Source organism: Xiphophorus hellerii, chromosome 18, assembly GCF_003331165.1.
Source record: "Xiphophorus hellerii strain 12219 chromosome 18, Xiphophorus_hellerii-4.1, whole genome shotgun sequence".
Classification (NCBI taxonomy): domain Eukaryota; kingdom Metazoa; phylum Chordata; class Actinopteri; order Cyprinodontiformes; family Poeciliidae; genus Xiphophorus; species Xiphophorus hellerii.
In genome coordinates, this window is record NC_045689.1 from 28285258 (window position 1) to 28312236 (window position 26979).

At 39.4% G+C, this 26979-nt stretch overlaps 1 protein-coding gene across 4 annotated transcripts in view; it reads right to left on the reverse strand.

Annotated features, from left to right (window-relative positions):
• Positions 1–26979, reverse strand: part of lrfn1 (leucine rich repeat and fibronectin type III domain containing 1) — a 198203-nt gene that overhangs the window by 76907 nt on the left and 94317 nt on the right. For all 4 annotated transcript variants that reach the window (XM_032545402.1, XM_032545400.1, XM_032545398.1 and 1 more), the window contains one exon: positions 14008–14053. The gene's annotated coding sequence lies outside the window, so the exon portion shown is untranslated. The remainder of the gene's footprint in view (positions 1–14007; positions 14054–26979) is intronic.

A 26979-nucleotide genomic window follows, 5' to 3' on the forward strand; every position in this document is an offset into this window, starting at 1 on the left:
AGAGATTATTTTCCAACGTAAAAAAAAAACAATGATTGCATCACGGAAGAGTGCAAAACACAAAGTCTGTGCAAGTATTTTTGGTCTAGTTTCTAGTGTGACGTCTGTTACTGGTTTTCACAACTGCTGACTGTCTATGTTTATGTTGTTTTTTATATTTTCATAATGTAAAGCACTTTAAACTGCCATGTTGCTGAAATGTGCTGTGCAGATAAACTTGATTGATTAACTGGCTGATAGCGCAGATGTCTTAGTTCACTTGAAATAAAACAAAACTAACTTACAAGTAACTTTTCACCCAGATACGGCAAATTTGTCAGAGTTAAATCAACACCGTGTCGAGCCTGTTTGGTCTTCGGCAGAATTGGTGTTAATTTAATTTAATTTAATTTAACACGTTCAGAGTTATTTCAACTAGCGACTGAGAAATTTTAACATTTGAAATCGTAAAAGCAACTCAATCTCTCGTGGAAATATCTCTGAAAAAGTTAAATGAACACCAATTCTGAGAAGGACCAAAAAATTTTAAATATTGATGCAAAAGTACTAGTTTCATTGACAGATTTTATAAACTCATAACATGACATTTTTTACGTTTCAAGTGAAATATTCTCCTAGTGGAACTAGTGCTTTTTCCACAATATTGAGGAATTATTGACTTACAACAAGCTCCAATATTTCGCTAAAAAAAAAAGGTTATAGCGCAAGTTATGTTCTGTTGAGAAACCAGACCCGAAATACTCAGTGTTTTTTTTTTTCTTTTTGTCTTTTTTTGCGGCGAAAGCGAACAAAAACACACTACAAGTCACATTTTGTTCAGCCAGTCCTACATTCTCAGACAATCCGCCGTCACCCGCCATTTTCCACCGTCATGAACATCCATCTGGGATGAATTGATTGAGCCCTCAAACGGTATTGGCAGCTCGTCTCGCAGATGCGAGCGTTAAATCTCGAAATAAAGCGTCGCGGAGAAACCATCAAGCATCGTCTCTTTTCCAGGCAGTCACTGCAGGCAGCCTCACAGCGGCGTGATTGAAGGAGCCAGCGGTGAAGAAAAATGACATGCCACGCTGCCCGGTGGGGGGAGGAGAGGGATGGAGATGCCCTTCATGGATTACAGTACGGCAAATCGAGTTATTATCTATGACCACTGCATTCTGTTATTCCTCCCTCGCCTCCCGCCTTGTTTTGACTCGCGCTCTGATGAAGAGGGGAGCCGTATTTCCCCTCGGTATTTCCATACGGCGGTAATAATCCTCGACAGATTCGTTTTGATATTCCACGGTGTTTACGATAAGGGGCTTTTGCTGTACCCGACGCAGGCGGAGGGTTATGAATAAATTAAGACGCGGACGGATGGTGGAGTCCTACTAACTCAGAGGTCACATGTATCTCGCTGCCATTTAAAAGCAAAAAAAAAACAACCAACAAACACACAGTCTGTTGAGGAACACGGCTGGAGAATGCATGGAGTCTGCTCGTGGAAGGAGCGGCTGTAAATGGGCAAGCCATCGGGGAGAGCCTGAATTATTCATGGCTCCCCTTTTTGTTGTGCAACACAACAAAACAAAAGGAATACGATGTTGGCAACAAGTTTCCGCGGCGTCTCCGCGCCACAGATCTTCATTCCGCTTTGATTCGATTTATTTGATCGATCGAGCCGTTGATCAGCAGTTGCGCGATCCAGGATGCCGGCGGTGCTTTTAACGACATTTTCGGGTAGTTTAACTCCGATAAATCACCCTCCTGCAGAAAAGGACGCCCTAACATATCTACTTCTGAAGGTGCAGCGCCTCACTGACGCTGTTCCCAGCATGAAACATTAAATATGGCACTTTTCAAAGACGTCCTACAAAGAGACAGTTCATTTGTTCCTCTGCGGCTACAAGGACAGTTGAACATATGAATTACCTCTTCTGGATGTGCAGTGACTGACAGACATGCTAATCATGACTTTCAAGTGTATCTGTATTCACATTTTGGCAGCCAAACCATCGTGCAAGGCAATAAATATATGTACATATAAATATTCATTTTGTCTAGGTGAAGTACTTGGTGTGAAAACGCACCAAGAGCTTCACTGCCAACGTGGCATTAGCATATTTGAATTTTGTCATATTTCTACTTTTACCTCATGTCTAAATGAATCAGACCGTCAAATAAACTCTAATATATGCAACAGAGTATCAGAGCCGCTGCAGATAGGAAAATAAAAGGGGGAGGAAACTTCTGCCAAAAACCTCAGAGACTTTGAAATTAATTTCAGAAAGTTTTCTAGCAAATTCTTGACTTTTCAAACTCATAAATGTCCAAGTTTTGTCCAGAATAATTCAGAGATATTTTAGTGGAAATTCCCCCTAACCCCTTTTTTATTTCTATCTACAACGGCCCTAATAAGGCGTTATAAACACAAGACAAAAATACCATGAGTAAATACTAATCGCAGTTTAAATTTTATTTGTTGAAACTGGGAAAGCTATTCACATAAATCTGCGAAAATATAATTGCCATTCTTGTTAAATAAAAAATTCCTTTGGCAAAATATTCTGCAAGCAGACGGAAGCTGTGTGTCGCGCCACATCTTATGTAAAACCAGCGCTCTTCACTGGAAAGTGTTTTTATTTTTATGTCACATAAAAATTCCAGCGTCTAATCTAGTAGAGATTATTCTTGACATGGGTAGTGTCATTATTCGGTGTTTTTTTTTTTATCCAAGATTTTTCAGTGCTACACGCATCCGTGAAATCTCTGATTTTAAAATGCAATAAAGTTTCCTCAATATCACATTATCCATGATCCAGAGCAGCTCCAGGTCATAACACCAGCACCCCCAGGTTTGACGCTACTCCCCGAAACGCCTTCGTAAACTCAAAGTGTTTTAGAATAAATAAAAATGAACATGAAAGCCTGAAAGGTTGTCTTTTTTTTTTTAGCGCAACCACCAAATAAAATTTTAAGTGCTTAGAGGAAGAACAAAACATCCAAGGGTTTCATTTGATGATAACACCGTCCAAAACGCCACCTGAAATCTGTATACAGTGTATAGCGTCAAATGGAAAGGAGCCATGGTGCAGGAGAATGTATCCAGATAAGATTGGTGAGTCATGGCATGCTGAAGCCCTTCAGTTATTGGCTTAAAGAGAACGTCCTTGTGAACCCAGCGGGGTTCCTCTTTCGTATCTCGCAAAGACCCAACAGAGCCAGGTCAGAGTAATGTCGCCGTGGGCTTACACACAAGCAGCAAGCATAAAGGAAGGAGTTTTGTGATGGCAGCCTGACTGGCGTCACCCGCCGCCTCCCCGCTCTCGTCGCCTCATACGTCTCTCAGCGACGGATCGTCTTCACCCGACAAACCGACGCGCCTCAGTTAGGGAGAGTCGATGTGGAAGTTGATCAAATCTGCTAGTCAAAGCTTTCACTATCACTGCTGTGTCACGAGCGTAATGTCGAATAATCTAGTCTTTGTCTTTTTTAATGAAATCGGGTGAGTTTGCTCTCGTACGGTAATATATTCACAACTGTATCTCTCGCACGTTGGCTACAAGGGCCCATTCCTAAAATTTGGCAGCGGAAAGAATATTAATGTCTGCCAAAGCACCAGGAGGAGTAGATGCCACTGGGAGTACAATTTGAAGCGACACAAACAAAAGAACTACACCAAACAATATCAGCTTTGTTAGTTAGGATCCCAGAAAAAAAAAAAAAAAAAACAACAAAGAACTGAGATGTTGTTTTTTTTTGTTTGTTTAATTAATTCCCATGCAAGCGAGCACAGTCCTCTTCCTGAACCAAGGCATTTTTAACAAGATATTTAGAAAAGAAAAAAAAAAAAAAGCATTTGTTTTCCTGCAGTGTGAGGTTCTCATAAAGGAAATATCCTAAACATTTTTTTGGGGCTGGGATTTAGTGATTGGGTTCCTACGACATGAACGCATTACAATTTATGATTCTGTTTGTTAGTGCTGTCCCATGTTGAGTCAAAGTCTTATCTGTAGAAAACCTATTGGAGTTCTGGTGAAAAAGCAACTTCAGACGAGGTTAAATTCGTCAGCGTTTTCTAATAAGTTCCACTTTCGCTTATGATGAACGTAAAGACCTTCCAGGAAGCAGCCTTTCAGCACAACATTTGAACTCGTTACCGATGCTCTTCCTTTGTTCTACCATGTGATAAAAAACTCGCTCAACCAAAACATCATTCTGAGATGAATATTCATTGAATACCTGAAATGTTGAAGTACATAATCAGATGTCATTGAAAGCACAGGGACACGATACAAAGCTAGAGTTGATCGTATTTTTCTGACTTTAAAGTTGTTTGTCCTATTTCAACAATACATGGAGAATGTATGATGTTGATCCTTTTAGTCAGTATGCTGCAGTCAGTCTTTTTGTTTTATAACATTTCCGTTTGGAAGCATTCTACATTTATTGCTCGGAAAATAAGAGCGTTGATGCCTTTTGTGTGTGTAAATTTTCTGAAAACTATATTACACTCAAATCATCTGCATAATCTCTATAATTCCATGAGTCCAAAAAGCCTCCCCCAAAATTTTGTGGATTTAAATAAGCTTCAGAGATGTGAACCTTTCAAAACTATTTTGTAAATTAATTCTGTCTTTTAAAGACATTTCATTTCAAAATCAAAGCAATTTAGTTATGAAATGATCAAATTCCACCTGCCTTCAGTGGGTAGTAAATTAGCAGGACACACTTCGCCAAATGGCAAGCTGAATTATTTTCTATGACAAAAGTCATTTAAAGTTGCAGGATGTAACTTTTACAAAAATCACCCGCTTACACGAGGGTGATTGACAGCGCCGGCTCTGATTGGTTGTTTCTGACTGAGTAGGGCCACAGACAGGAGGAGGAGCTCCATTTTTCACAGATTATCCATCTCGTACTATTCTGTGACAACATAGTGACAGTTTTAATAAATATGTAAAAAATATGTTTGTTTTTTTTTTAAAGTCACTTTGCCAATAGAGCAGGTCTGTACCTTTCTTTGTGAAACTAATAAAACAACATTTCTTTTTTTTGGTTTTGTTTTTGCATGTCAATTCTGCCTGTGCGTGGCTGCATGTCTAAAATTCTCTTCTTCTCCGTGTCGTGCGGAGCAGTTCAGTGACTGGAGGTGCACCTCTCGCCAGCGGAAACGGAGAAAACATCCAAGGTGGCCATTTAGGAAAAAAAAAAAAAAACAAAGCACAAGAAAACAAATGTGTTTTTGAAAAAGCATTCAGGGTGGTGAAGATGGTTACACCGCCTCTGTTGCTCCTTGCTGCTGGGTTAGCGTTATTGGTACAGGGGGAAGCAGAATGTGGAAAAGAAACTCTAGTCATTGCCTTCTATCAGTTTCATTGGTTTTTTGCGTCATCCCCTGGGACTGAAACGAAGTGTAAAGTTCCAGGTAATAAAAAGACTCCCCCTCCCCCACCCCCTAAAAGATTTGAACTGAAATGAAAAGAAAAGCTCAGACGGTTTGCAGAGTTTTCTTCTTTTTTGGGGTTTTTTTTTTTTCATCTCCATCTTCAGTGTGATTTACCAAACAACATCTCGCGCAGTTCAAAGCTTTCAGTTAGGGATCGAAAGCGGAAATTATTTTCGAGGCTTTAAGAAACAACTCGTCTCGGAGAGAATCCTCGCTTCGCAGCACTTTAAAGTTACTCGGCATCGAGATGCGGAGCCCAACGGGGACAAGGTGGATAAAATGGCACGCCCGCGGCCGGCCGGCCGTTTCAATGACGTGTGGGATGTAAACAACGCCTCCAGAGAAACACAGACACAGCAGCTCCAAAGTTCCTTCGCATTAACTTGGGTGGCACAACAGTTTGTACACAGATGAATAATCACACGTTGTCCTACGGCGATTGAAAAGAGATTTGGCTCGTGTCTCCTTTGTTCTGACAGCCCTTCTCCCCCCCCCCTGTTTGGAACCCATTTCTCTTTTCCTCATCACTTCCCTCCGTCTATGCTTCGCTGGATGTCATTTCTGATTTCGGCAAAGACGTCCGCTGTTTTTATTCCGCGCCACGCGACAGCAGCCGCTGCCGCTGAATAAAAGCAGTAATGGCATGCCGCACGACAAAAAACAACATAAGTCCCACGTCTGGCGGTGTGTGGAGATGGAACAGCTGGGGGAACGAAGCTCGGCTCCCGAAGTCCCAATAAAATTCCACAGAGTTTATTTTGTTGCTTAGGGAAACTTTGACAAAAAATAAATATATATATATATATATACATATATGTTTAGGAAAAAATTTGCAACACCAAATCTACTTGGGTATTTTTCATTAAAAATTTGTCTTATCCACCTTTAAGTTCTCCATAAGCATCTAAGACTTACAAATAGTCTGAAATTGTAGCAGATATCTAAAGCTAAGCATGTATTAGCAAAGACCGGTGAAAAATAAGTAAAAAACAGAGTCATAGCTAAGTTTTAGCTGTGAGGCGCAAGAAGTCTAAGAAGACAAGGGGGCAGAATCCAACACAATGACTTGCAAAATGATTCACACCTCTTGCACTTTGTCAAGTTCCAACATAAATGTTAACGTTTTTTTTTTTTTATTGGGCTTTTAGGCGACAAAGAAGAACACATCGAGATCCCAATAAAACGCATCGTATTCTGTGGTTGTAAGGTGACAAGGAGTGAAAATGTTGGTTTGTATGTGGAACACTAATATTTCACCCAATACGTTACTGAGTAGAGAGATATTCTGTGATTTCAAGCGTATCTGCTGGTTCACAGATCTCAGTAGTTCCACTTGTCCAACTTGGCTCTTTCTTATGACAGCAATATAGTTTGTGACCAACTTTGGCTTTAAAAATAAACAGTGAGCACGTCGATGAATATCAAAGCAACTGTTGTCAGTTGTCAGCTGATCAAACTTAAATATACTGCGTTAATTGGTCATTAGGGATCAAATGAAGTTCATCCAAGTTGATTTAAGTCGACAAGTAAAACTTCATTCAATTACTTGCGACCAAATTAACACATTTTTTAAGGTTAAAGCGACAGTCTCTTTTTTTCAGTGCACAAATCCCTGCTTTCTGATTCTCACAGATATAAAATCGCAGTCGAAAGTTTTCATCAACACTCGTGATATCTCACCGTTCACTCTGATCTGCATGAACGTTGCCATCCTAAAGAGCTAAGCTGCTAGCATGTTTCTAAGTGCAGCAGCTGAGGGGTCACATTACAAGTGAGGCCGTAGGAAGCTGCAGGTCCTTTCATAACTCACACATCTCAGCAATGTAAACATAAGTTGATAGTCAATGGATGTTGTATGCAATTACCCAATTATTGAAAGAATATCTAAGTTTGATAATGCAATTATAAAGTCGAGAGCTCCCAGGAGGAAAATGTCTTCATTTCTCTTTGTATTCACAGTGAAAACGATTCACCTTTCCCCTGCTGAACGAGGATCCAAAAAGATTAAAATCCCATTTCCCCGTTAGTCTTCTTTGTGAGGCGTAGGAAGTCTGGCTGGACTGTACAAACGGAGGCAAGCTTGCTCACCTCTTCATGGTAAAAAGTGGCTCATTAGAGGGATCAGTTTTCTGCCCCCTTTGTAGCGTTTCGCCGGACCGCTGGCTCTGATAAACCGCCTGAATCGGCGCTCTTTAATAATGACATATGAGAGCAGGTCTGGGGATGGTGGCAGGTCAGAGGATGAGGTGGTGGGGGAGGAGAGACAGGGGATGGATAAAAAAGAAGTAATTTAAAAACTTGTAATGGGAGAACAAGTAAAATAACCTTGAGCTGTTAAATTGATCATAACATTGACTATTGACCTCTATTTTCCTGTGTTTACCTATAATTGAGTGAGTCGTGACTTACACTATTAACAGAACAAAGGAGCAAAGAAGTTAAAAAGCAAACCCTGTTCGTAACCCAACTATTGACGCAGAACTGGTCAGTTTTCCTGTTTTTGTTTAGCCCTACAAGATCCAAGTTTCAATTCTCCAAACGTTGCCACCCTAAAGAGCAAAGCTGCTAGCATGTTTTTGCTTAATTTAATTGTATGCAGTCCTTTAAGTGTCCTGTGAGTAGACATATTTGCCAATTTATCCATAACAACTTGAACTTTCAATATCTATGAAGTTATTTTTGCAATTTAGAGTCTATTAAAAGAGCACCCCTCAGATTAATTTCACTCCCTGCTTTGGCATTACCGTAGTAACCCGAGATTGGATGGAAAGCGCAACGTCCCCTTTTCAAAGACCGTTGGAATTTTTCAGACAGCGCAACGTGTGGTGGAATTACGGTACTGCAAATTTGTCTGTGTCATTGCCAAAGGGTTAATATTATCACAGTTTAGAAGAGTCATGCTTCTGGAACAACAGCGGCTTTTTTTGGTCATATTTTGTATTTTTCCCAATATGCAAAACGTAAATATTTGACAGCATTCAGGAGCTGCTGTTTTACAGCTGATTAATAAATATTAAAACAATATTGCATAAAATACCTAATATTAACTTCTGTTTCGCTGCTTATAATCAGTCATTTATACAGTACTTTGCTTGGAGCTGCTTCATTATATTAATAAATATGTTAATTTATCGGATTCTATACAGACAACACTGGATACTTTCATAACCTCGGGTAATTCTCATGAAGCTTTTGTTAAGTTTTGGAGAATGAGAAGTTAAATAGGCATTTTAGTGTCCTAAAGCAGCCACACTAATTCAATTCAAAGTATTTTTTTTTTTTGCTGTAACCTTTGATTTTTAATTCATATTTCTCTTTTAACTCAAAAACCACTTTGCTTAAAAAGTTGGAGACAAGCATAAATGATAAAGCTATTTAACTAGCTGATCAGTGTGATGCTGGACATGATTCTGTCATATTCTTTATGAGGTTCATGTGTGAGAAAACATGGTTTTATTCAGTAAGGTATTAAATTATTAAATGGGAGTTAAATATGCAATTCTTAAAGAGTCGTCAAAGAGAAAAGTATGTTAATATACACTTCAGCAGTTTTGCAGTCTTTATTATTCCATTTGAAATCATAAGTTTATTAGAAAGCTAAATTTTCCCCCCATCTGGAGTTGCCCTCATTTTTAAACTGAACCCTACTTTTTTCTATTTTTAGATCAGTCTCATATCTTAGGGAAAGCCAGAACTTATTCATTATTCATAACAGGCTAAATTTTCAGGGATTTTTTCCCACTGAAAATATACACATGTTAAAAGTTTCCTATTACTTCTCAAATTAAAGAAAAGAAAGAAAGAGAGAGAAAAGAAATAAAACAACAAATTAAACTGCCAATGAGTACTTATGGGTGAATTAGCTGCTTATATTTTGAAGCAACTGTAGTCAGTAAATTGATAAAAACTCAGGGTACAGCTTCCATCTAAAGAACCATAATTAACATGTAATTACACAGTAAGCATTACAAGAAATGCCATTCAGTTGCCATTAGTCTAAGTGAGTGTCTGCTACTGCAAGCTATTGTCTTAAAGTCTACTAATTACCTACTCAGCATTTACCAGTGAAGCGCTGCTGCATGTTTACATGCTAAATATGGAGCTATTAAAGATATTTCATTAAGTCAGTGTGACTAGTACGGACTAAAATGGCTTTACTTTTTAAATGTAAACAAGAAGGAAACCAGAGCTTGACTGTTCCAACTCCTCAAAACCCAAATAAATGAAAAACCGCGACGACAACTGTTTTCACACGAGAATCTAAAATCTAGAGTGTTTTTTTTGTTTGTTTGTTTATTTTGTCTTTTTTGGGGGTTTTTTTTTTGGAGCTGCCCATTAGACAAGCTCTTCAGAGCAAGAGATTTTGTGGCGCAGATGTGCTCTGAAAGCCAGCTACGTAAATGAGGTGTTGTACGGTAATGGATCTCTTGAGTGCACAGGAGACGGGCCGTGATGCAAAGAGCATGAAAATCACTGTTTATTTCTTTACAACAAGCCGTCAAGAGTGTGGGATGAGGCTGACTGATTGCTGTTTGTGTTGATCAGCGCGCAGACGTGAGGCGCGTCTACGGAAGCAAAATAAATAAATAAATAAATGGGAAAGAAGCACAGCAGGACACTAACTAAAAAAATAAATAATAAAAAAAAAAAAAACAATCCCTGAGAATAATATTTCCCAATTTCAGGCAGTTGAAAGTGAACCTTTACAGACAGAAGAAGCAGCAACCGACTAGCTTAAAATTATGAATTCACACCATTTTCAAACTATGAACACGTTTAAAAAGTATTTACTTTGATGTAATTTATGTTTCATTTGAGCCACAAAAAAAAAGAGATTAAGGGAAGATCCCATGATGGATTATTGCTGATAATCTTGTCATTTATCTATAATCTTTATCTTATTACCTCTATCAAACAAATCAAAGCACAGACTCTGTTTGATGCCTTCTGATATCACAGGAATTATTAAAACTGTACAAACAATTTACATTTTTCACAATTAGAAGCTTTTATGCCATCGCCGCTCCACAGAGCTGCTCCGGTGTACGCTGATGCGATCCTCTATTTAACTTGCAGATGCAAAATTCAGACGAGACCGTAGAAGGTCACGAACACAACCGAGTCCATTAGCACAAACGGGAACATCCCAAGCAAGTGAACTTAAGGTGAACTCCGCTACATTAATTAGTTGTGGTGTTGAGATCCTTTTCTGTGCAGTCGCAGCTTTAAAGGAAACCTGATAGAAGTATTTTCATCAAGATCTCACATGTAGCAAGATGTCAAAGGTGCCAAAATGCTGCTGGGCGCAGTTCATTACTGAGCGACAGCAACACTGACAAGTTAAAAAAAAAAAAAAAAAAAAAAGGGTGGGTGAAAACAAAGATATCATGACCGCTGCCCGGCTGGTGTTTGATTCAACGCCACATGCTGAAATCTTTTGTGTGGAAGATAATTCAGAGAACCAGGTACTCCACTGATGTCATTAAATCGCTATGTCTTCTTTTGTCCATTTCCAGGCGAGTTCAGTAGCTAATTCCACGGTTTTGCCTTTAAGGACTATTTGTCGATGCCCATAATATGGATTATTACCTTTCTATTTGCCATTGTAGCTGCTCTGAGCTGCTGGTCTGTGCACTGCTAAAGTAACAGGCACTCCTCTTTTTGCAAGACGAGCATCCTGCAGGACTGCCGGCTAAAAGCAACGGGGAAAAAAAATCAATCTCCTCTCTGAGAGCTGCGTTATGTAAAGCCCAGTAACCTGACGACGGTCGGGGTTAAAAAAAATTCAAAAAACGCAGAATGTGTTATTCCTGAGCTCTTTGAATGCTTTTCTGCATTTTCAAAGAACAGCAATGCGCTGGCTAGTCTGCACCAATGCATCCCTAACACACACACAGACACACACACACCAAAGTGATATGGGCTGTTGTGTTCCAACTCCTATCACCCTCAGCAGTAACGTTGTCAGTAATGTGAGAGGTCTATCTGTTGGATTAGACTGTACAAGAAAATCTTTGATCCCAACATGCATCAGTGAGCCTTAGCTACTCAAGACCCTGTCGCTGTTTCATCACTATTCCTTCCTTGGGTCTTTTTTTTCTTCTTTTTTTTTAAAATACTGACCTGCTGCAGCCTGGCAACAGCCAAGTTAACCTCTGTCACATTCGAGGATATCCTAAAACTTGCCCGTTCATCCTGCTCCTAACGCATCGACTTTGAGGATAAAAGTTAACTTTCTGACCGATATACCGCTAAAGCGTACAGTCCAATGATGCGCAGTCAGAGGAGGCAGGCGACGAAGTGTCTCACCTGTGATCCTAAAAGCTGCTAAAACTTTCTGTCATCTGGTCCCTACAGTACACAGTTTTTATGCTGACTAGATATTTTAAATTACCAATTGACCCAGAATGCTTTTTTTTTTCCCAGAGGAAACTGGAGTACCAGAAGAAACTCACAGGCACAAACTTGTCAATATGAGCAGCCATCTGCCTTACAGGCAGTACTCACCACCGCGGCTCTTTGCAGTGCAGCACACAATTCAGTTACACAGCAATCGCATTACGGGGCGGCCATGCTGTACGGACGAACGACAGCGATAGCATCACGTTTAGAAGGCAAAACGTGTTTGAATATGTTTTGTCTTTATGCATTTGGGTGACGCAAACTTTATCGAGCAAGCTGTTTTTGCTTCCGTCACGTTGTTTGCTAAAGCTAACTTGGGTGCATTTTTAAGCTAGCACTGTGTGCAACACAAGTTTACCCTGTGGTTGGCGGAGTGGTTGTTGGGGACCCAAATGCATGCAGGACACAGGCAATGTCATTTTGGGTTGAGTTTAGCCAACTAAAACGCTAATTCTAACACAAAGGAAACAGGAAGTACTCCTGAGAATGATTGGAACGGCGAAAACCAGTGAACTATTGCACCGAGAGGGAGAAACAAAGGGAGCAAAAATCTAAACAAAACAAGTTAGAATCAAGAAAATGAAGAAAGCTAAGCCACTAAGGCAGGTATTACAATAATGACGAAACACCAGAATCTAGTAAAATACAAATTCAACCCAAAATGGCACAGAACTCAAGACCACGTCAGAACCAATGGTCTTCATATCATGGCTAATACTTTCTGTCTTGTAATAAGGAGTTGTTGTTTTCCTTCCTCCTATTCCACTTTATTCTGCAGGAATTAGCTATTTAGAAGTAAATTATTATGATTTTTTTTATTAGACAACAGGTAAAAAAGCATTTCTGTCAGTAAGAACAGGTCTGTCAGATGATTAGCATAAAGTGAAACAAAAATTATTAGCATGGTAACGCAAAAACCTTTTCCCTCACAAGTCTGCAACAGGTGACAAATTAAAGCCCACTGCTGGTTTTTCATGACATTTTGACGAGACTGTGAGCGTAGGTCTGTGAAAGCAACCAAGTCTAACTTTCTTTTTGCTACCATTACAGGCGCGACCGTTCGCCACGCCACGTGAGAGGGAATTGGTTTAATCACAAACTATATTTAAATAAAAGAGGAAGAAAAAAAAAAGAAAAGGTAAAACAGTAAGGGGAACAAAAATAATCTCCAAAGTGATGTCACGCCGAGAAGACTTATTTTCCCCTCGCAGAAGTACATTTATGAAAAACTTGTCATTAAGAATACCCTGCTGTTCCATTTTCTAAGAGGTGATAAAGTGCTCATGCAAGACTTTTAACAAGAGGAGCACACACGAGGCTGCCGGTTCACGCTGAGTTTCTGTCATCTGAGAGTTCAGCAGCCTGTCGAAGCAGCTATTGTTAATCTGCAGACAAAACGCGAGGACAACTCTTTGCAAATACATCCGGCGCATCGCAGACATTTGTGGGCTCTGCAAGCGGGCTTCAGAAACCGTTCCTTCAATGAACTTTAATAATTGCTTACTGTACACAGAAAATTCCTTTACCGATCCGTGACCTTTCACCGCGCGTCTTCTCGATGCGCCGCAAACGACAACTTTATCGAGGCGTCTTACTGTATGCGCGCCCGCTCCATGCCCGTGTGCACACGCAGCCCTGGGTGTTTTCTGCTCTCAGTCACACGGTCTGTTTTCCATATTGAGATAAGGAATTAAATCTGCAGGAGCAGAGGACTGCTGGGGCTGCTGCAGGGCGGCGAGGCAGCCGCTCTGATAATGGAGCCGACTCCCATTGAGCGGGCCGTGAGGCAGCAAGTCGTGGCGCCGGGCCAGCCCAGACTCCGTGAGAGGAATCGCCTAGCGCAGGCCCCTTTCTCTTCCTCTCCCAGAGGTTAGAGCGAAAAACGCTTTATTTCCCCTCTGCAGCTCCGTTTGAGTCTGGAAACGTGGGAGCCGAGGCACTGAAAATGGCGGGAACCGGAGGCTTAGCTAGCTCCAGTGATAAATGGGATATTCAAACCCCGAGGGCGATCGATCGTGTCGAAGGACGATAGCGGGCTTTCAGCCAACTTGAGAGGGGTTAAAGTCCTTCTGATCTGCATAATGGCAACATAATAAAAATCACATCCTGTTTCATGTTTGGAGCCTGAATTTCTGGTTATGCAATAGGTAAAATGTAATTCATGTTAGGGAACTCACCCGAACACTGGCCGGTGGTGGATCCGCTCACCGGGTTCTCTTCAGTCTGCAGAGAGAAATAACAGGTCAGAGTTAATGTGAACGCACATTACACTCAGGGCTGCGGCAGTGGGTTTACAGCAAAAGGTTCTGTTCAGGACAAAGTTATTATAGTACACTAACATGAAAACTGAAGTAGAGAACACACTTTCACTTGTTGTACTAAATAAAATTGGTAAATATGTTTTTTCTTTTTACATATTTGTTAAAGCTGTCACCATTTTGTGACAGGATATTATGAGACAGACAATCTGTGAAAAAAACGATCTCCTACACCTCCTCACAGAGCTGCTACTGCCGTCTGAAGAGATGCACCGCTCCAGACCAAACGCAACCAATCAGAGCCAGGAGGACGGTCTTAGTGCTGTCCATCAATCTCATGAGCTGCTGCTCGATGTGCTAATGACGGAGAAACAACTTACCGTTACAGAAAAACTGTTTGTCCGTCGTCATCTCTGGCCATGCTAACTAGCCTGAGCATTCAAGGCAAACTCTGCTAGCTGCAGCTTGCTCTGGGCTAGAGCTGTCAAGAGACCCGCCTCCTGGCTCTGATTGGTTGTTTCTAGATAGCTCTGGGAAAAGGCAGAAGAACTTTTTTTTGCAGATTATCTGTCTCATAACATATTGTTGGGACATAATGACTGTTTCAACAAATATGTAAAAAAAAAAAGTTCCATACTGCAGCTTTATTGGTGAAAAACAATAACTTACTGGAACTATGTTGAGTATTTTTAAAACTAAAACATACTGAGATTATAGACCTAGCATTCTTCATTTTCATGTTTATGAGTCTATATGTTAGTCTTTCAACAAAATTTTTACACACTGTTTGAAAATGGCATCTTCTGTTGAGTATTCATTGCTCAATCGATGTATACATAATCACAATGCAATACTTGCATTGTAAATTCTGCACCTAAAAATTAACCAAAGTATGAAAAAATTGAAGGTACCACTACAAGTAATAAAAACTAAACTAAAACCAAACAATATTTAACTAATAAAAACTGTTAAATACACTCTAAAAACTAATTCAGACTGACTGAATTACACAAACAAAAAGTCACAACGAAATAAAACAACACCATAATGAAAAATCCAAAACTATTATAACCGTGGTTCAGAAGTGAAACTTTGACAATAATTTTACTCGTCGTCTATAAGGAGCTGGAATGATTATTTCTCCCCAGATCAAGTAAAGTTTCCAGGCAAAAATATTGTTTTTCCTTCTTCCATAAAAAAAGTTATTTTCCAGGTTTATATACTTTTCTAATATTTTGATTCACTAGCATAATCACTTTTCTTCCCTTTATTCACTTTGTAAAATAGTTGATCAGATCATTAATAAAGTGAATAATAACAACTGCTCTCATTCTGTCAGCCTGTCAAAACTGCAAACCAACCCTTCAATCATCCAATGAGCAGCATGACAGTATAAAACACAGCACACAAACCACTGAGTGTAAAGGTTTATATATAGGTTCAAGCGATAAAATGAGTGTCATAAAACATCTACTCTCTTTGCTGCAGAGGAACACATGCATTTATAGCCCAGGAAGTACATAACCTGCTCTACATTCAGTGTCACCGTTGGTAAAGACATCTAAAAGGCCTTGAAATTATATGAGCCTTTATTTTAGTAGACATTGTGACACTAAAAGATTGAGAAAAATCCAAACTTTTATTTGCGTACATTTACTTAGAGAGGAAGAAAAATCGGCGTGTCTATTCCAGGGGTTTGCAACCTTGGTCCAAACTAATATTTTCTCCAAAGAGGTCAAAATAGGTCCAAAGACCTTCCAAAATGGCTCCTACTGTAGTAATTTCACTAAAACTACATAGATAGAACCAATGCAGATTTTAGCTGTTTGTAATCTACCACAGCGGTGGGAGACTAGCTAATTTAAGAGTTGGTGTGTAGGTCGCCTTTTTTTAAAACATTTTTTAACAGAACCGAAACACACCGAATTCTGCAGCACATCTACATGTTACGATTGTCAAAGTCAAGCTAGCATAACTGACCTACTACCCTCTCCCTCTTACAGTTTTTTTTAATTAAAACTTTTTTCTGACCTTGTTCAGATCTTAAGTTTCTATCTAGCTGTAGTGTTGACAGTAAGTAGCACAGCACTGCGTCCCTTTTTCTTTTACATATCATATCCTGCGTACTTTTAAGATTTAGCGCGTTATGTTGACAACTTGACAGCTAAAACCAAATTGTAGTCATGGCAGTTTTTTGCCCTCTAGCATGGAGATAGGGGGCGAGATCTTCTGTGTTTATATGTAATTCCTAGGTGTTATCTTCAAGAACTGAACGACCAGGAAAGACATTAGAAACAATTTGGCACACCCAATTTCACCCGATCAGTTTTTGGCACAACACCTGGTTTGTTCCTGCTGTCAGCACCTGCTCCAGACCGGGTGGTAGTTCTTGTGAGGCTAGTGAAAAATTTCAGTTTGGAGAGGAACGGAAATGTTGTTTGTTTTTTCTTCAGTTATATTATGAAACAGGAAATTTAAAGGAAAATTTTAGGACAACGGGGAAGAGGGTGAAAATACGGTAGTTTCCCGGCTACACAAGAAGACCTGACACATATGGTGTAGATATTTATTTTTAAAAAAATTAAGTTGACTTTTCACAACAGGTTAACATGTAACATTTGCGACCCTAAAATTTTATTTAGCTGTACTGAGGTCAAAGGTTGGATGGTAAAGGTTGAAGGCCCCTGGTTTAGGCCAAAAACTAACAGTTGTTAACAACATATAGAGTCATAGTTGATCTTGTCTGATTCATAATGCGATCTGTTAAATTTACTAAAATGATACTTTCAATGATTCCCCCCCTCTTTTTCCCCAGACGGCTGTAAACAGAAATCGAATAACTAAAATATTTTGGACCTTACGTTAAGAAAAAGGCTGTTTTAAAGTGACTGAATTATGTTGACAAATTTAACTAGAACTCTCCTGTCACAAGACTCCATCCAAAATACACTTTAAAATAAAAACTACTAACTCTCTGTCACAGTCTATTCTGAGGTTGGTGTCTGGTTATTTATTTCTACCCTAGTAGATGAAGTGGAAATGCAGGAGAGTAATAATGACCCCAGAAAATTGCTCCTGGAAAAAAGGCTCCTTCGGTGGAAAATCAGCTTTAAATAGAGCTAAGACCAAATTTTACAGACATTTTTCCGTGCAATTGCAATTTTGCAATTGCCGTTTCTATTAAAAAAGAAACTCAAAGAAAATCACACTTGAATAAACATGTTCATGCGATAATCATTAAAAAACACGCCGGCGCCATCATCATCCTGCTATTTCCTGTTGTCTTCTTTGTCATTTCCGCCTGTAGTAACATCCGGTTGATGATCACGTGACTTGTGTGATGCGGGGAAAACGGTGCTTCTTTTGCAATTTTACAAATTGCCTCTAAGGCTGAAATCAAAGAACGTGAGTTTTTTTCAAAATTGCCGCGTCTCCATAAAATTTATTTATTTTATGGTTAATGAAAACATGGTTGGTGATGAATGATGTCATGCAGAGGCCCTTTTCATGTACCTACTCCTCAAAATGAGAAAGATAAAAGAACATTCTTTTCAAGAAAAGTAAGTATGACTTTATCCACATACAAATGGCTACAGTAGAATTTTATGTAACCTGTCAGATGAAAAATTTAAAAAATGAACTGAAACTGTGATAAACCATTTTTTTTAGGCTGTACTGAAGAGCTGTTAGAATCAGAGTTCAGATAAGGAAAGGCCAGACATATAATTTTCTGTAAAAGAAGATTAATAATAATGTGGCAGATCACTTCTTGCTCCGTTTCCTGGCCTTTCCAACCGCTAACAGCATGTTGAGAAAAGCAGCGGTAGGAAGAAGGAAGTGCCAGTTTTCTCAGTCAATCACAGAAATAGAACTTCACACCTGGAATGCTGCGAAGATACACCAACGCAACGCTTTCCTGCCAGGCAGCCTTTCCTTTCAGTATTTTATCTTAATAAACTACGCTGCTATTTGTCATGTGTACTGTGACAGGCCCCCCCACCCCCTTCACCTCCGCGTCAGAACAGTCCGAGCATGATGACGGAGAAAGCTGCCTGTCTTGCGGCGGAGACTAAATGAATTTGTTTTGTGTTGGTGTTTGCTCCGCGTGCGGGCGAGCGAGCGGAGAGAGTCAGCCATTCGGGATCATTTCTGCTCCACCCCTCTGATCCGACATGATAAGTGACAGAGGTGCGCGACGAGACGAATGATCTTCTTGACTCCAAAATGCCTCACCTTGACGCCGTGTGTTCATTTGTTGACTTTTTTTTGTTGTTTTGCACAGTAGAAACTCTGCTTACGGTGATTAAAAAAAAAAGATTTTCCACAACAATATTTGACTTCAAACGGAGGGCAGATGAGAGATAATTTTTTCCTCCTCCAGCGAAACAAACACCAGTTTTGTCTGACAATACCAGCTAATTAAGCACAGGCTAGCTGGATCTGGAGGATATTGTTAAAGAGCGTTAAATATGCATGTGTAGGCCGGCGTTAATTGCATAGGCTGCTGTTTTCATTAAGCAGAAAACATAGGATCCGCAAACACACAGACACAACTGAAGTCACCATTCAATTCAGACTGCAGCAACAATAAGCAGTTGTTGTGGTTTAAATAGCAATTACACTTTGAAATGACTGACGACAGGCTTTTAGTGCAATCAATTAAATGCACTCGGAAAGTTTAGCAAACAAGCTAGCGGAGGTCAAATTGGACAAGAGCTGAGTAAGCATTATAGCATAGCATGGTGATGTGGAGTTTGATCATGTTGTTCCTCTGCTCTCGCTTCTTTAGAACTGTAAACAAAATGTCCTTTATACTGTAGAAACACTAAATTGGAAGTATTTTTTGGTGCAGTTTATACTGTGAATGTCTTAGTGCACAAAAAATAACACAAACCAACTTACAAGTAACTTTCCGGCAAGATATAGAAGCCTGTCTTGGGTCAATAATTCCTTAATATTGATGAAAACATACCAGTTTTCAAGTAAAATAATCTGCCAGTGGAACTTTTTCCACAATATTAAGAAATTATTGATTTAAAACATTCTCCTATTTCTTGCTAAAAAGTTACTTATACGTTAGTTTTGTCTTATTTCAGGTGCAGAAATGCTGCAGACAGAGCTCTGATGAGAATTAAAATGAGATCGTATTTCCAGTTTTAGCTTCTCTTCAATAGCTCCTTGTTTAATCCAGAGTAGGTTCTTTTTTAAAAATTCATCTCAGCAAATGTTAAGTCCTGAATAACAGAACAGAATAACAAAATCATTGCACAGATTCTTAATATTGGCCACATGCAGCTTCAGAGCCACAGGTAGCAGACCGCTGGAATAAGGCAGGCTGAAATCTGCTTCTTGTTTGTTTAAAATCTATAAACAGGTACTGGGGGATTTTTGCAGGCCATAACAGTTTCATTTCATTCCGACGTTCCAATGTGGTCTTGATTAAATAACATCTACTTCTGATATTACTCAATGGTAAGACGGCACTTCTTTCTGTTCTGCGTGAAACTCTCTTTTCAGATCGGCACCTTGGTAATCCGTGCGTGGAAAACGGCATCAGAAAACATTTCTGATGGGGTCTCAGGGCATCAATTGTAGTTGCTAAGAAACTCATATTCCACTCAACCGAACCGAAGTGAAAATATTAGGTTTGATTGAAACCATTTTGTAAAATAATAATACCGCATATTCAGCATGTATTTGACATTTGGAGGAGCAAATAGAATAAAAGAAAGAAAAGAGTTTTTCTGAGATTTTGTGCAGTTTCTTTTAAACACGACTTGATTTTCTCATTATATTAGTAGATATAATGAAAAGTCGCTTCAGCTGGAACATTTCTGGTCATTTCTTGTGCGGTTCATTGAAAAGTTATTACACAGCTTTGAACTTTTTTGACATTTTGTCATGCAGCCCTCACAGACTTCGACGTATTTTATTGGCATTTTAGACAAACACGCAAAGTAGCACATAACTGTAAAGTAGAATTTTTTTTCTTCTGGTTTTTCTGCAGTTTTTACTAATAAAAAAAGAAACTAAAATATGTTGTGTGCAACTGCCTCTTTCTGTGTATGGCTGCAAATCCAATGGGCTATGTGTGCAACTTCGTACTTGGAAGAGACAAAAATCTATTGCTCTTCAGCTCAAGCTTAGTTAGGTTGAATTTTGTAAACAGCAATTTTCAAGCACTGCTGATTTTAAATTAGATTTGGGCCACTTTAACACAAATATGCTTCTCTCAGTGTATCTCTGACTGTTTTTAAGGGTCACTGTAGAAAAGCAGTGTTCGTTTTAAGCCTCTGAAGGCTGCAGCTTTTCGAGGGAACCGTTCCTGTTTTTCTCCCAGCTGGAAAACTGGGGACAAACATGAGGAAATCACAGTTAACTGCAGCTTGTAAGGGGAGGGGAGAAGAGAGCTGCTTTCCACTTCTTTATCTCCCTTAATAATGACAACTGAGGAGAAGCTCTGATTCCCCTCCGTCAAATCTAATTGCCGAAGCAGCAATCTCGATTAGAATCTCAACAGTCCTTCTTTTTTGTTTTTTTTTCTTCTTCCTCTTTTTATCAGCAGCAGCCATTGCTTCGCAGCGTGTTTGTCCAAGTAAGACATATTTACCAACCTCTTCCCGAAGTGCAAACAAGGTAAACCTCGACACCGAAAGCTCTGTTCGGAGTTTGTTCAGCCGGGCGCTGATGAAAAAGAAACATGCCTCCTCCTTCACCGCCGCCATCATTCTCCACCCCCTGCCCCCCAAAAAAGGAACCGGCAGCAAACATTTTAAATCCAATCTTAAAGGGATCCACGATTAGTTGCAACAATACACTTTATTTGAGAAATATTGCTTTTATATGTAAAAACAAAACAGTAATAATACTGTAGGCTGTGTAGCTTTTATGAATTTTAATAAAATATTGTCATATCAATGCATTATGGGTAAATGACATCTAAAGGTCCAACTGCGCTAGCTCCGTCCAGCTAAAACAGCAAAGAGTGACATCATTAAGCTTTTTCAAATTGAACCGGAGCGCGTTGAAATGGATGGAAATGTAGAATATGTGATGAAGATAAGGAAGAACAAACAAGGGAAGAGGATGATGTTGGCCGAAGAAGCTGGTATTTGTGTTGCTGTCATCATCCGCTTCATGAATGAAAGTGAATGACATGGACCTCTGGTCAGAGTGTGCAATCCTATAGAACTCTGGACACAGAGTTCTATAGCTCTGTGTCCAGTCCAGTAACAGCTGTTTAGGGTCCAGTCTACGGTTCGGTGTCGGTCTCTGGTTTCAATTTCAGTACCGGCGGCAGTAGCAATAGCTCTGTTATCATTTCAAAGACTTGCCAGTGCTGCCTGTCTGATGTTTCTCACAGCGGGGTCTAGGCGCTCTGTGAATAAAACTTGTCAGCAGTGCATTTGTTTTTAGCTTGCGAAAACAAATGCAAGTTAGGGGCTTCATCAGTTTGCTCGTACAAATGACTCAAAGTCTTCTGGAGAGAAATGTTGAGATGTAGATCCTTTGGAAGTTGTGTTCGGCTCTTTCCCACGACGCTCTGTTTTTTCATGTGGGAAGCGATCCAGACTCACATCACTGTTTTTTTTTGTTGTTGTGGTTGTTTTTTAATTTACCGCCAATAGCGACACAGTGTAGCAATGTCTAAATTTACAGCAGTCAAATGCAATATGATAAACAACAACTCTGGTAAAATTAGCCTTCCTGTGTTTACTCTGTAGATTCCAGTACAGAACATTGCGCAGTTGAAAAAATGGCAAACTCCATGGGAGAAAAATGTAACAAATGGTATACATTTTGTGAAGTAGTTATGAGATTTGATGCATCACAAACAGCAATTTTTTAGTTAATAGGTCAACATGTTCAACCAATTGTGGATTCCTTTAACATGTAAACCAAGGTTCACGCTGCGCAACGGGTTAGTGTTATGGCTGATCCCCGACACCGGAGTGAGAAGAACAAATTCATGGACGTCACTATTCAACGAGACGAGCACGCCGTGTTCAAGTCCCACCGAAGCCCCCGGCTCTCAGGAATGGATGACTTTGCGCTGTACAAACTCTCTCTCACTTCAGTTTTTCATGTTGCTTTAGCTTCATACTGTGAATCCATGCTAACTGGCCCTTACGCCTACCCATCGGGCTCCCACACGTCAAGCACTTGCACATACGCTCAAATGGAGGGAGAAGACGATGACCGTAGGAGGATTTATAATCCATGTTTGGGTTATTGCTGGGTATCTTTTTTTTTTTTCTTTCTTTTTTTTTTTCAATTTAAAAACGTTAAAGTAGTAGGATGTGTGAATTGCTGAGAAGAGAAAACAGGTTCTGCACTCAAACACAAAAGCAGATTTGTTTTAAAACATCTTTTAAGGATCAAATGTCATGGAAACCCACACGCTGTCTCCTGCTGCTTCTTTATCTCTGCCACAAACACACATGGTGTGCCGCTCTGAAAGCTTCCTCCACTGTAGTTTTAAAAACACATTTCTGAAAATGTATGAATGTATATATATATATATATATATACTTATATATATATATATATATATATATATATATATATATATATATATATATATATATATATATATAAGATTAAAAGTGGTATATTTTGGATTGATTACAGGAACCAATGATTAAAAAGTTACAGTTTCTAAAAGTTTTACATCATCAATTTATCTTAAAGACCTTTCAATGAGACGTCAGAGAGCAAGCCAGACTGATTGGACTTTTTTCCAGTGAGTGAGACTTGAAGTACGCCAAATCTGTTATGGACACCGCTCCCGAACGTTTTCCTCACTTACAAAAAATAAAACTTTGGCTGCTTCCCGCAACCTAGAGTCAGCACAAGGCTTCAGTTATTAAAGTTAGAAACCAGCAATCAGGCCCGAAACCTTGGTGTCATGAAGGACTCTGACCGGAACCTTCAGAGACACGTAAAGACAAAGTCGGCCTTCTGTCACCTGAAGAACATTTCAAGGATTAAAGGGCTTATGTCCCAGCAAGATTTAGAGAAACTCATCCATGCATTTATCTTTAGTCGCATTGATTACTGCAGCACAGATCTAACAAAAAAAAAAAAATCAAACCTGCAGCTGCAGCTGATCCAGAATGTTGCTGATCACATACTCAATAAAACAAAGACAGAGCACAGCACCCCAGTTCTTAAGTCCTCACACTGGCTCCCTGTGAAGCATAGGCTTTAAAAAACAGTTGTTAGTGTATAAATCACTAGCAACAGTGATTAGCAACGCAATACATTAAAGATCTGATGTTGTTCTATCAACCTTCCGGACCTCTCGGGTCTTCTGGTTCTGGAGAAACTTGGAGAAGCAGCATTCAATTTGTATGCACCACAAATCTGGAACAAACTTCCAGAAAACTGTAATATGGCCGAAACACTGAGTCCCTTTAAATCAAGATTAAAAAACCCACCTGTTTGGAGTTGCTTTTGCAGGAATAACAAATTAAACATTGACCGACATATTTGATCAACCTCTCTTCTCAATAGCAAGGGAAGATGTGTTGCTTTATGCATGTTGAAAATTCAACAGCATGATCACAAAACTGAGATGTCGTTGTGCTGCAAAAATGTACCAGTGCTATTAAGCTAACATAAATGCTATCATGATTCCACCGACTTGGCCGAAAAATCTCCATTTTATCTCATGCTGAACTATGCACACTCTCTGTCAGCACAAATGAAGGTTTGGTCACTTTGACGTACTAAGTTGCTTGACCACCAAACTGAGGACTTTGCATTTTAGTTACTACATTTATGCCAAACCCAGACATATTCTATAACCTTTATCATCACTAATCTACCCCAAACCCTAAATTTAATTCACACCTTAGTCCTCAACCTAACCCCTAACCCATCTTCTTCTGGGGTCCAGGCTTTGGATCCTCCTCATAATGTAGTATTTTATAGAAAAATGGGCCTTACAAATGCTAACACACACATACACACCCCGTCCAAAACAGATTTTTGTTTTGAATTCATGAGTAAACACTGATATTTCTGCTCGCTTTGATCATACTGTGGGGACTCCATACATGTCCCATCTGAACTTTTCAAATTAAACTAATATTTTATTAAACAGTCATCCCAAAACATGTCGTCATACATAAAAGATCTGTAGATTTGACTATTTAAGAAAAGCAAGCCAGGGAAGAAACAAAAAAGGGTAAAAATACATTTAGAACAACACACACTCTTTCATATTCATATAGCTGCTGACTTTTCCATGATAAATGATTCATTTGGCAGTGCGGTTGTAAAGCCAGCGTGGAAACCTGGGGCTTCTTGGATGCAGCCATCCTCAAGGACAAACATCTATTTGTTCGAACTGTCAGGACTTCAGAAGTTCAAAGCACAGAATAGGGCAGCCATTTGGGAAGCTGGGAGCTTTTATGTTTTGTTTTTTTTCCCCCAAGACTAACAGAATAAATAGTTTACTTTCTATGCTCTTTCAATGTTTGTTTGTTGTTTTTTTTATCTAGAGGAATATTCCTTCAAAAAACAAATGGTTTCTGATTGAAAAACACACTTCTTTTGTTTCCTGTATCTGGTGCTGGGTGTGACCCAAGGCTGCTGCTAATGTCCAAATCAATACCGTTCTGAGTCAACACATCCTTTAAACCTGGCAGAGTGTCTCTTAAAATGCTAAATCAGTGCTGGTGGATAGTTGCATTAAAAACCACGAAACCATGAAATTCCATCTTTAAAAACAGTTCCTTGCGTAAATGAAGAGAGGCTTCTTCTATGGTATTCTAATTTCTGTAAAGGGAATACAACACAGATGCAACGACTGTACAAATCTGAATATTTATCTCAGCCTCCTTTCAAACAGATGTCCTGACATCACCTGTTTTATTCATTAATGCTGTTTTAAGCAACAAATATTTTCTGTGGACACTTACAATCCGGACCAGATGATCTCTGGTTTCTAACAGCAGAAGGCTACAAATAAGAGTTCAAGGCAACGTTTAGAGCAGAATTTATCGAGGCTTTTTTTGCATTGTAAAAAAAAAAAAAAAAGACTCTTAGTGTTATAAAACCGAGTCAGAAACATCTTTTATGTGATCACAGCACTCTGTCACAAATTCACCTACTGGAGCTATCAAAACGAAGCCGGAGGACGTGAGACAGTGACTACATGATATGTTTGTGTAATTGCAATATTCATTACATTTTCAGCTGTCATGGTTTGCTTTCACACTGCACTGTGCCAAACAAACCAAATCCTTGGGAAAAGCTGTTCACCCCGTTGCCTGTTGGGGCGCTGCACCAAGAGCTGCTAAGGGAAACAACACGAAAACTTCAGAAGAAGACATGAGCCCAACTTCTTAAACAAAAATGGAGTGGCGTCAAATTTTAGTGGTTGTAGGATTACTCTTTGTCTTTGGTAAAACACCACAAAACATTTCTGCTGCTATTGCTAGACCCGTGCGCTTGTTTTGGTTGTATTTACCCAGAATGCCCAGTGCTAAAGTTAGCTTCTTTCTTTTGACGTTGACCAGAATTCACTTTAACCAAACCAAGACTGGGTTTTTATTTTGGTTTGATTGCATGTTCACACCTCCACAAACAAACCGAACCTTCAAGGCAAACGAACTGGACTTTGACGAACGCGAACTGAACAGAGCACGAAAAAACCGTGTTCTGTTTTTTTCATCCTGAGTTCTGCTTTAGTTTCTTCTGAACAAAATTTGCTCCCCTTTTATGTTTGTGATTCCACGCTTTGCAAGTCAACGTACTCTAAACATAAAAAAAAGTGTTTATTTTAAAGCATAATTTTAGATACGGACATCAAATTCATACCATATTTTATCAGTATTGGTTATGCCATCTTTGTGATTTGTATCTGAAGGCAGCGTGTGAACAACATTCACCTAAATTCTAAAAGCTAAAGCTAAAACAAGACATCCAGTCCAATGTTCTGCATGCTTTCCTTTTCCTCACATCTTCACCATCTACCAAATTTCCTCAGACAGTCCTGGTACACGGACTCGAAGGCAGCATATGGTCCTCTTAGCGTGCCCACAGTTGGCACGCTGACCACAACACGCACCCTCAGGGCAGCCAATGTGACCTCCAGAGCTGAGAGAGCTCCAGAAGGGAAAAAAAAAAGAAGCAACAACCCGAGGCAAGGCAGCAGCTAGCTGGCTGGCCAGCCGGCGCTGCGGAGAGGCTGGAACACTCCAGTAAACAGAGACAACAAAGGGAATCTAAAGTAATCAGGAAAAAAAATAATAATGAGAAACTGTTTATCTCAAAAGTGGAAAGTTGTGACTTCTGGGTTAAGAAGGGAAGTATCTGAGAGGTGCAGGCAGTGACCGCCATGACGCTGAGCAATAATACAAGTTGCCTGAGAGAATCACGTCAAATAAGGGATGCTCTAATAATTCCTCTGGTTAAGTAGCTATTTTTAATAACCCAGCAAGATCTCCAAGTTTCTACTGAGACACGGATGAAAAAAGTGATTCGGCCAGAGGGAAAGCGTAGAGTACGGCAACATGTTAGGGCCATTGTAAACTGAAAACAAAGAGGAGTACATTTCTGCCATAAAGCGCAGAAATTTTCTAGAAAAAAAGTTTAAAAAAATAAAAGACTCGAGTCTTTTGAAGCCAAATATTTAAAACTTTAGAAATTCTGAAAATGCCCATGTTTTCCTTTTTTTCTAGAAAATTTCTGAGGTTAATCTTAAAATTTCTGACTTTTGCTCTTTTTTTCCTTTCATAGAAAATTCCAGATGTTAAACTCACAATTGCTGAGTTTTTTCAAACAAATTTCAAACTTTTGCAGCTCAAAAATGTTTGTTTTTTTTTTTCCTAGAAATTTTATTCAGGTTGATCTCAAAATCTTTGAGCACTGTCCAGACAT